Raw genomic sequence first — 11,337 nt, forward strand, 5'->3', positions numbered from 1 at the left:
TCCTTTGTTTATCAAGGAACAGTGCTTAAATTAACTGTTCTTAATTACACTTTGGTATCAATCTCAAGTCTTTCTTGCATAGATTTCTTCCTGCAATACTTTATGTTAATAATGGAAATATTTCTAAATATTTGTTTCTTTAAAAGAGTTTTTGTTTTTATTGATAAATCTCATTAGCAGACTATCAATTTTTTTACTAGGGTCAACTTTCAAATTGTGAATACTACTACCTTTTCTCCTGTTTACCTAAGGTTCCCTATGTGTCTACATTTTCTAAAGTTGAATATCATACAGTACAGTCAGGTCTCCAGTATTGTTTTTCTTTCACCAATACCCACAGAAATTCTAATGTGGCAGCAAATTTCTGTAAAGGGGAAGGTATAGAAGAGGATCCTTTGAACTCAGTGGGAAGCCAGTCTGACTGTACATGGAGCTTCAGATTTAACAGGAGAAATTGACTGTCTTTGTAGACAAGCAGGGCTTCTGTGTAGGGATTGGGTTACATGTATGTGAGTTGTTGGCCAACATGGTCCTGTAGCGTTTCCTAATATAGCTCTATGAAAACTGAAAGCAGGGCCTCATTGCTGAGAGCAACTTCCGCACAGTTCACTAAATAGAGAAATCTAATAGGTACAGGCTTGGAGCCTTCACCCTTATGTTTTAGTCTTGTGTAAGAAGGTTCTCCACAGGCTATAAGAAAGAGCAACCAGGATACCAACCCAGCTACAAAACCGTCATCAGGAGTTGGGGATTTAGCTCAGTGGTAGAGCGCTTGCCTAGCAAATGCAAGGCCCTGGATTCGGTCCCCAGCTCCGAAAAAAAGAAAAAAAAAAAAACCGTCATCAACCACAACACGTGCAGTAGGTTCATGGTGCTATCAAAGTACTTTGGCCAATCAATGCTTGGTTTTACTTGAAGCCCAAAATATGTGAGGGAAGATATGCCTTACACTGCCTGAGTGGCCAGAACACTCACAGTGACTTAAACAGGAAGCAGGGATCCTGCATGAGTCAATACTAGGTTCTCTGCTCATGTTGTTGCTGTTAGCTTGGTGGTTTTGTTGGATTCCTAACAGTGGGAGAGGTGTAGCTCTGCCTACTCTTGAGATACTTTCCCTCCATTTGGATGACATCTGGCTTCTGTGAGGTCTTTTGCCTTAAATTCTATCTTGCTCTTTGTACTCTTTGTCCTCTCTTGTCTCAAACTCTGTTCTGAAGAGGAAACAGTGGAGGGGGAGAAGATGTGGGAAAGAAGAGGATAAAAGAAATGTGTGAACTGTGGGAAAAATGATGGTAGGGGAAACAGTTGTCAGTATATATTACATAATAGAAGGCTATATTTTCATTTGGAAACATTAGCTCAATATTTCTAAATAAAAATGCAAATAGGCAAGCAAAGACGATGAAGGAGAATCAAAATGTTGAAGAAAAGAACAGCATAATTTTGATAGTCAATGACCAGCCCATTTCTGAGTCCTGGGGTGGTTTGAATAAGTTTAGATAAACTTGTGTACGTAAATGCTTGGCCCATGGAGAGTGACACCTTTAGGTGACCTGACTTTTTGGAGGATGTCTGGCCTTGTTGGAGAAAGTGTGTAGTGGTAGGGATAGGTTTTGATGTCTGCAAGTGCTCATGCTGCATGGAGTGTCCATGGAGAACTCTTGGCTCCTCCAGCATCATATCTGCTACACACTGCGATGCTTCATGCTTTGATGAAACTGGAGTAATCCTCTTAAACTATAAGCCAGGCTTAATATAATATCTGCCAACATCAAAATATATTATGATAAACTCAAAAGAATTCCTTAAAATGAGGAACAAAACAATGCTGACCAGTCACTATATGTGTAATCAATATGTGGCTCGATGTTCTACCTAGAAGAATAAGACAATTGAAAACAATCAAGGAGATATAATTTGGACAGTAAAATTCAATTTCTCCTAATTGGTAGATGATTGGACATTAGTAACCCCAAAAATTCTACTACCGACTGTCTATAGCTTTATAAATGCTTTCGGGAAAGTGGCTGGATAAAGGATTCTCTGAAAATGGAAAAATAAATCAATAGAAGTACAGTATGCCTCCTGTATCAAAATGAGAAATGGTCTGGGAAACAAGGAATAAATAACAAATAACACAAAATATGTTAGGGAATATACATATATTATATATTATATAATCATATCAGTTTACAGACCTTGAAATGACAATTTTCAACTCCCAGGACAAAATCCCTTGAGAAATAGCATTCTTGAACAACAACAACAACAACAACAACAAATAACTGCATGGCATCAGCATACTAACAGCTTGATCAATGGAATAGAGTTGAAGACCCACAGATAATTCCAGCCACATATGGAACCCTGATATTTCCTAAGGAATCCACCTAGACACACTAAGAAACACAGTGCATCTTAAACAAGTGATGCCAAGAACCAGCCTGGGCTCTAAGAGGGGTTCTGAACAAGGGATGCCTGGGAACAGTGAAAAATTTATGACTAGAAGTGAAACTATGGATTCTAGCTGATGACCTGTGTTGTGATACATAAAGCCTTTCCAGTCTGCTCCTCTATATATTCTGTTTTATCAAGAACATCGAGAACTCTCTGTGTATATTCTCTTTTCTCTCTATACTAAGAGATCTCTCTGTCAATATCCTGCTTTATTTGAACTCTGTCCATGTTCTGTGTCCTATGCATGTGTGTTTAAGTGTATGAGTTCTCCAAGCAGTTTCTCATTTTATCCTAAAAATTTTTCTGATACCTCATCTCCCATAGAACACAAATCTAATTGTTATTATAGGTAGAAAAAAGTAAGAAAATTGTGTTTGGTGTAAATATGAAAGATGTATATAGCCATTTCATTTTTGTTTCTGACTGGTTTTAAAAGTATAAATGTGTTTCACCTGTCTTGGCTATATATTGGTTTTTAAGTTATTGGGTATGGTAAAACATTTATAACATTGGTAACAGAAAATTGGCTTAAGAACTGGTAGTTCCCAGAAGTGCAGACATTCTGAGACCACAGGAAAGACTGCCACTTCTGCACACCTCTGCCCACATCTCTGGTCCAAGGGGGAAACTGCACAGTGCCTCTGGGCACAGGAATATAGGAACAGTCAGCCGCCGGTACTTCTGTTCTGCACCCAGGACTGAACTGAACCAGTCAAACAACTCCCTGCACCCAAATCTTGTGGGGAAAGAGCTAGACTCTCAGAAGTGCAGATGATCCTGAGAAGTCAGAGGATACTACCCTCTGCCCACATTCTTGACCCAAGAGGGAATCGCCTAATGTTAACTGTGCCTCCTGGGTACAAGGACCTAGTAGGAATCAGGGGCAGGACCCTTCTGATTCCTGGCCATGCCTACAGCTGAAAGACAGTCACCAGGAGTGCCTACACATCTAAGTGCAGAGGTAAGACCCACTTTTCTGCTCCAAGTGACCTGCCTGGTGAATTCAGGACACACAGAGGCAGAAGTCCTCTGGGTCAGGGCACTTCCTGTTTCTGGCTGTGCCCCAAACTAAACTGATACCATCCCACAGTTACCTGCACCCAAATCTGGTGGGGAAGAGTGTTGGACACCCAGAAGTGCAGACATCCTGAGACCAAAAGGCAGACTGCAACTTCTGCACACCTCTGCCCACATCCCTGGTCTAAGCGGAAACTGCATAGTGCCTCTGGACACAGGAATACAGGAATAGTCAGCCACTGATTCATGCCCATGCCTAGAGCTAAAAGACAGTCACCAGGAGTGTTTACACACCTGAGATCAGAGCACCTGTCCCCAGAAAAGACTGAAGAAAAATAGCAAAACAGTTCTACAGGAATGCTGACACAGGCCTACAGAAGGATCAAGCTACTCTCAGAAACAGCAAGACAAGCGAACACCAGAGACAACCCCATGGTGAGAGGCAAGTGCAGGAACCTAAGCAACAGAAACCAAGACTACTTGGCATCATTAGAGCCCAGTTCTTCCACCAAAGAAAATATCAGATATCCAAACACACTGGAAAAGCAAGATTTAGATTTAAAATCACATTTTATTATACTGATAGAGAAATTTAAGAAGAACATAAATAACTCCCTTAAAGAAATGCAGGACGAGCTGGCCCCTGTGAGTTTTTTTTGGGCAGGTGCTGATGCCAGAGCCGAGGGCCTGTCGCCATGCCTCGGAAAATTGAGGAAATCAAGGACTTTCTACTCACAGTCCGGCAGAAGGATGCTAAATCTATCAAGATCAAGAAAACAAGGATAATGTAAAGTTCAAGGTCCGCTGTAGCAGGTACCTCTACACCCTGGTTATCACAGACAAGGAGAAGGTGGAGAAGCTGAAGCAGTCCCTGCCCCCCAGGTTTGGCAGTGAAGGAGCTGAAATGAACCGGACATCTGCATGTGACTATTAAAAACCCTGAAAAGGCAAAATAAAATAAAATAAAATAAAAAATAAAAAAATAAAAAAAATGCAGGACGACACAAGTAAACAAGTAGAAGCCTTAAAGAGGAAACACAAAAATCCCTGAAAGAATTATAGGAAAACACAATGAATTGAACAAAACCCTCCAGGACTTAAAAATGGGAATAGGAACAATAAAGAAAGCACAAAGGGTGACAACCCTGGTGATAAAAAAACAAAACAAAACAAAACCAAACCTAAGGAAGAGACCAGGAGTCATACATACAAACATCACCAACAGAATACAAGCGATAGAAGAGAGAATCTCAGGGGCAGAAGATACCATAGAAAACATCAACACAACTGAAAAAGATAATGTAAAACGCAAAAAGCTCCTAGCCCAAAACATCCAGGAAATCCGGGACACAATGAGAAGGTCAAACCTAAGGATAATAGGTATAGAAAGAGTGAAGACTCCCAACATAAAGGGCCAATACATATATTCAACAAAATTGTAGAAGAAAACTTCCCTAACCTAAAGAAAGAGATTCCCATAAATATACAAGAAGCCTACAGAACTCCAAATAGATTGCACCAGAAGAGAAATTCCTCCCATCACATAATAGTTAAAACACCAAATGCACAAAACAAAGAATATTAAAAGCAGTAAGGGAAAAAGGTCAAGTGACATAAAAAGGCAGACCTATCAGAATTATACCAGACCTCTCAACAGAGACTATGAAAGCCAGAAGATCCTGGACAGATGTCATACAGACCTTAAGGGAACACAAATGCCAGCCCAAGTTACTGTATCCAGCTAAACTTTTAATTAACATAGATGGAGAAATGAAGATATTCTGTGACAAAACCAAATTTATTCAATATCTTTTTACAAATCCAGCCCTACAAAGGATAATAGATGGGAAACTCCAACACAAGGAGAGAAACTACACTGTACAGAAAGCAAGAATATAATTTCCTTGCAATGAAACCAAAAGAGAGAAAAACAAACATAATTCCACCTCTAACAACGAAAATAACAGGAAACTACAATCACTGTTCCGTAATATCTCTCAACATCGACAGACTCAATTCCCCAATAAAAAGACATAGACTAACAGACTGGATACGTAAAGAGGACCCAGCATTTTGCTGCATGCAGGAAACACATCCCAGAGACAAAGATAGACACTATCTCAGAGTAAATGGCTGGAAAACAACTTCCCAAGCAAATGGCCTGAGGAAAAAAGTTGGTGTTGCCATTCTAATATCAAATAAAATTGACCTTCAACCAAAAGTGATTAAAAAAAGATAAGGAAGGACACTTCATATTCATCAAAGGAAAAATCCACCAAGATTAACTCTCAGTCCTAAATATCTATGCTCCAAATGCAAGGGCACCTAAATTCATAAAAGAAACCTTACTAAAGCTCAAAGCACACATTGCACGTCACATGATAATAGTAGGAGATTTCAACACCCCACTCTCATCAATGGACAGATCATGGAAACAGAAATTAAACAGAGACGTAGACAGACTAAGAGAAATCATGAACCAAATGGACTTAACAGATATTTATAGAACATTCCATCCTAAAACAAAAGGATACACCTTCTTCTCAGCACCTCAAGGAACCTCCTCCAAAATTGAACATCTAATCAGTCACAAAACAGGCCTTAACAGTACAGGAAGATAGAAATAATCCCATGCATCCTATCAGATCACCATTCACTAAGACTGGTATTCAATAACAACAATAATGACAGAAAGCCCACATATACATGAAAGGTGAACAATGCTCTACTCAATGACAACTGGGTCAAGGAAGAAATAAAGAAAGAAATTAAAAACTTCTTAGAATTTAATGAAAATGAAAATACAACATTCCCAAACTCATGGGACACAATGAACGTGGTACTAAGAGGAAAACTCATAGCTTTGAGTGCCTGCAAAAAGAAACAGGAGAGAGCATATGTCAGCAACTTTACAGCACACCTTAAAGCTCTAGAACAAAAAGAAACAAATAAACCCAAGAGGAGTAGAAGGAAGGAAATAATCAAACTCAGAGCTGAAATCAACCAAGTAGAAATGAAAAGAACTATACAAAGAATCAACAAAAGCAGGAGCTGGTTCTTTGAAAAAATCAACAAGATAGATAATCCCTTAGCCAGACTAACCAGAGGTTACAGAGAGTGTATCCAAATTAACAAAATCAGAAACGGGAGATATAACAGGATCTGAAGAAATTAAAAACATCATCAGATCCTACTACAAAAACTTATATTCAACAAAACTGGAAAATCTGGAGGAAATGGACAAATTTCTAGACAGATACCAGGTACCAAAGTTAAATCAGGAACAGATAAACCATCTAAACAGCCCCATAACTGCTAAAGAAATAGAAGCAGTTATTAAAAGTCTTGCAACCAAAAAGAGTCCAGGTCCAGATGGGTTCAGTGCAGAATTCTATCAGACCTTCATAGAAGATCTCATACCAATACTGTCCAAACTATTCCACAAAATTGAAACAGATGGTGCACTATCAAATTCCTTCTATGAGGCCACAATTACTCTTATACCTAAACCACACAAAGACGCAACAAAGAAAGAGAATTTCAGACCAATTTCCCTTATGAATATTGACTCAAAATACTCAATAAAATCCTTGTAAACCGAATCCAAGAACACATAAAAACAATCATCCATCATGATCAAATAGGCTTCATCCCAGGGATGCAGGGATGGTTTAATATATGGTAATCCATCAAAGTAATCCACTATATTACAAACTCAAAGATAAGAACCACATGATCATTTCATTAGACGCTGAGAAAGCATTTGACAAAATTCAACACCCCTTCATGATAAAAGTCCTGGAAAGATCAAGAATTCAAGGCCCATATCTAATCATAGTAAAAGCAATATACAGCAAACCAGAAGCTAACACAAAACTAAATGGAGAGAAACTTGAAGCAATCCCACTAAAATCAGAGACTAGACAAGGCTGCCCACTCTCTTCCTAATTATTCAATATAGTACTCAAATTCCTAGACAGAGCAATCTGGCAATGAAACGATATCAAAGGGATACAAATTGGAAGGGAAGAAATCAAAATATCACTATTTGCAGATGATATGATAGTATATTTAAGTGACCCCAAAATCTCCTCCAGAGAACTACCTAACCTGATAAACAACTTCAGCAAGGTGTCAGGGTATAAAACTAACACAAACAAATCAGTAGTCTTCCTCTACTCAAAGGACAAACAGAGAAAGAAATTAAGGAAATAACTCCCTTTACAATAGTTCCAAATAATATAAAATATCTTGGCATGATTTTAACCAAGCAAGTGAAAGATCTGTATGACAAGAACTTCAAGCCTCTGAAGAAAGAAATTGAGGAAAATCTCAGAAGATGGAAAGATCTTCCATGCTCACGGATTGACAGGATTAATATAGTAAAGATGGCCATTTTGCCAAAAGCAATCTACAGATTCAGTGCAATCCCCATCAAAATTCCTACTCATTTCTTTATAGAGATAGAAAGAGCAATTTGTAAATTCACTTGTAATAACAAAAAACCCATAGCAAAAAGTTTACTCAACAATAATAGAACTACTGGGGGAATCACCATTCCTGACTTCAAGCAGTATTACAGAGCAATAGTCATAAAAACTGTATGGTATTGCTACAGAGACAGGCAGATAGATCAGTGGAACAGAATTGAAGACCCAGAAATGAACCCACACACCTATGGTCACTTGATCTTTGACAAAGGAGCTAAAACCATCCAATGGAAGAAAGATAGCATTTTCAACAAATGGTGCTGGTTCAACTGGAGGTCAGCATGTAGAAGAAGGCAGATCGATCCATGCTTATCACCTGTACAAAGCTTAAGTCCAAGTGGATCAAGGATCTCCACATCAAACCAGATACACTCAAACTAATAGAAGAAAAAGTGGGGAAGTGTCTTGAACACATGGTTACTGGGGAAAATTTCCTAAACAAAACACCAATGGCTCATTCTCTAAGATCACAACTCGACAAATGGGACCTCATAAAACTGCAAAGCTTCTGTAAGGCAAAAGACACTGTCATTAGACAAAACAGCAACCAACAGATTGGGAAAGGATCTTTACCAATCCTACATCTGATAGAGGGCTAATATTCAAAATATACAAAGAACTCAGGAAGTTAGACTCCAGAGAGCCAAATAACCCTATTAAGAAATGGGGTACAGAGCTAAACAAAACATTCTCAGCTGAGGATTATCAAATGGCCAAAGAGCACCTAAAGAAATGTTAAACATCCTTAGTGATCAGGGAAATGCAAAGCAAAACAACCCTGAGATTCCACCTCACACCAGTCAGAATGGCTAAGATAAAAAACTCTGGTGACAGCAGATGCTGGCAAGGAAGTGGAGAAAGAGGAACATGCCCCCATTGTTGGTGGGCTTGCAATCTGGTACAACCACTCTGGAAATCAGTCTGGAGGTTCCTCAGAAAATTTGACATTCCAGAAGCTGGAAAGAACCCAGATGCCCTTCAACGGAGGAATGGGTTAAAAAAAATGTGGTACATCTACACAATGGAGTATTACTCAGCTATCAAAAACAATGACTTCATGAAATTCATAAGCAAATGGAATGAACTAGAAAATATCATCCTGAGTGAGGTAACTCAATCACAGAAAAACACCCATGGTATGCACTCATTGATCAGTGGATATTAGCCAAAAGGCTTGAATTACCCAAGATGCAATCCACAGACCACAGGAAGCTCAATAAGAAGGATGACCAAACTGCAGATGTTCCCACTCCTTAAAAGGGAAAAAATATCCATAGGAGGGGATATGGAAGCAAAGTTTAGAGCAGCAACTCAAGGAATGACCATTGAGAGCCTGCCCCACATGTGGCCCATATATATGCAGCCACCAAAACTAGATAAGATTGATGAAGCTAGAAAATGCATGTTGAAAGGGACCAGATAAAGATCTCTCCTGAGAGACACATCCAGAGCATGTCCAATACAGAGGTCAATGCTAGCAGCTAACCACTGAACTGAGAACAGGAACTCCTCGGGGGAATTAGAGGAAGGATTGAAAGAGTTGAAGGAGCTTGCAACCCCATAAAAACAACAATGCCAACCAACCAGAGCTTCCAGAGACTAAGCTAATACCAAAAGACTATACAGGGACTGACTAAGGGCTACAACTGCATAGGTAGCAGAGAATAGCCTTGTTGGGGCACCAGTAGAAGGGAAAGCCCTTGGTCCTGCCAAGGTTGGACCCCAAGTGCAGTGGAATATGGGGGGTGGGGGCTGTATGGTGGATATATAGGGGGAATATTCGTATGGGGGGAGGGCGAGGGGAGGGAATGGGGGTTATGGTAAGAAACCAGGAAGAGGAATAACATTTGAAATGAAAGTAAAGAAATATACCTAATAAAAAATTTAAAGAAATCAACAAATAAATAAAAGAACATCTGAGCTTTTTCCAGCTTCTGGCTATTATAAATAAGGCTGCTATGAACATACTGGAGCATATGTTCTTGTTATATTTTGGAGCATCTTTTGAGTGTATACCCAGGAGTGGTATAGCTACGTCCTCAGGTAGTACTATGTCCTATTTTCTGAGGAACCTCCAGACTGATTTCCAGAGTGGTTGTACCAGCTTGCATTCCCACCAACAATGGAGGAGTGTTCCTATTTTTCCACATCCTTGTCAGCATCTGTTGTCACCTGAGTTTTTGAACTTAGTCATTCTGAGTGATATAAGATAGAAACTCAGGGGGTTGGGGATTTAGCTCAGTGGTAGAGCGCTTGCCTAGCAAGCGCAAGGCCCTGGGTTCGGTCCCCAACTCTGAAAAAAAGAAAAAGAAAAAAAAAAGATAGAAACTCAGGGTTGTTTTGATTTGAATTTCCCTGAGGACTAAGGAGGTTGAACATATCTTTAGGTATTTTTTTTAGCCATTTGATATTCTTCAGCTGAAAATTCTATGTTTAACTCTGTACCCCATTTTTAAATAGGGATATTTGGCTCTTTGGAGTCTAAGTTCTTGAGTTCTTTGTATATATTGGATATTAACCCTCTATTGGATGTAGGACTGGTAAAGATCTTTCCCCAATCTGTTGGTTGCCATTTTGTCCTAATGACAGTGTCCATTGCCTTATAGAAGTTTTACAGTTTATGAGGTCCCATTTGTCGATTCTTGATTTAACAGCATAAGTCATTGGTGTTTTGTTCAGTCAATTTTCCCCTGTACCCATATTTGAGGCTTTTACCCTCTCTCTCTCTCTCTCTCTCTCTCTCTCTCTCTCTCTCTCTCTCTCTCTCTCTCTCCTAATTTCATTGTATCTGGTTTTATGTGGAGGTCCTTGATCCACTTGGATTTGACCTTATACAAGGTGATAAGAATGTATCAATTTGCATTCTCCTACATGCTGACTCCCAGTTGAACCATCAGCATTTGGTGAAAATGCTGTCTATTTTCCACTGGATGGTTTTAGCTCCTTTGTTAATGATCAAATGACCGTAGGTGTGTGGGTTAATTTCTGGGTCTTCAATTCAACTCTATTCATCTACCTGCCTGTCTTGGTACCAATACCATACAGATTTTATCACTATTTCTTTGTAATACAGCTTGAGATCGGGATGGTGATTCCCCCAGCAGTTCTTTTATTGATGAGTATATTTTCACTATCATAGATTTGTGGTTTTTCCAAATGAGTGTGCAAATATCTCGTTGTAACTCTATGTAGAAGTGATTTGGAATTTTGATGAGGATTGCATTCAATCTGTAGATTGCTTAAAGCATGATGTTCATTTTTATTATACTAGTCCTTCCAATCAATGAGCATGGGAGATCTTTCCACCTTCTGAGATCTTTTTGATTTCTTTCTTCAGAGACTTGAAGTTCTTGTCATACAGATCTTTCACTTG

At 39.1% G+C, this 11,337-nt stretch overlaps 1 pseudogene; it reads left to right on the top strand.

Annotated features, from left to right (window-relative positions):
- The first annotated feature begins 62 nt into the window (after nt 1-62).
- LOC134481814 (large ribosomal subunit protein eL38-like) lies at nt 63-9,692 on the top strand (annotated as a pseudogene).
- The last annotated feature ends 1,645 nt before the right edge of the window (nt 9,693-11,337 follow it).

The sequence above is a fragment of the Rattus norvegicus genome, chromosome 14, assembly GCF_036323735.1.
Source record: "Rattus norvegicus strain BN/NHsdMcwi chromosome 14, GRCr8, whole genome shotgun sequence".
Taxonomy (NCBI): Eukaryota; Metazoa; Chordata; class Mammalia; order Rodentia; family Muridae; genus Rattus; species Rattus norvegicus.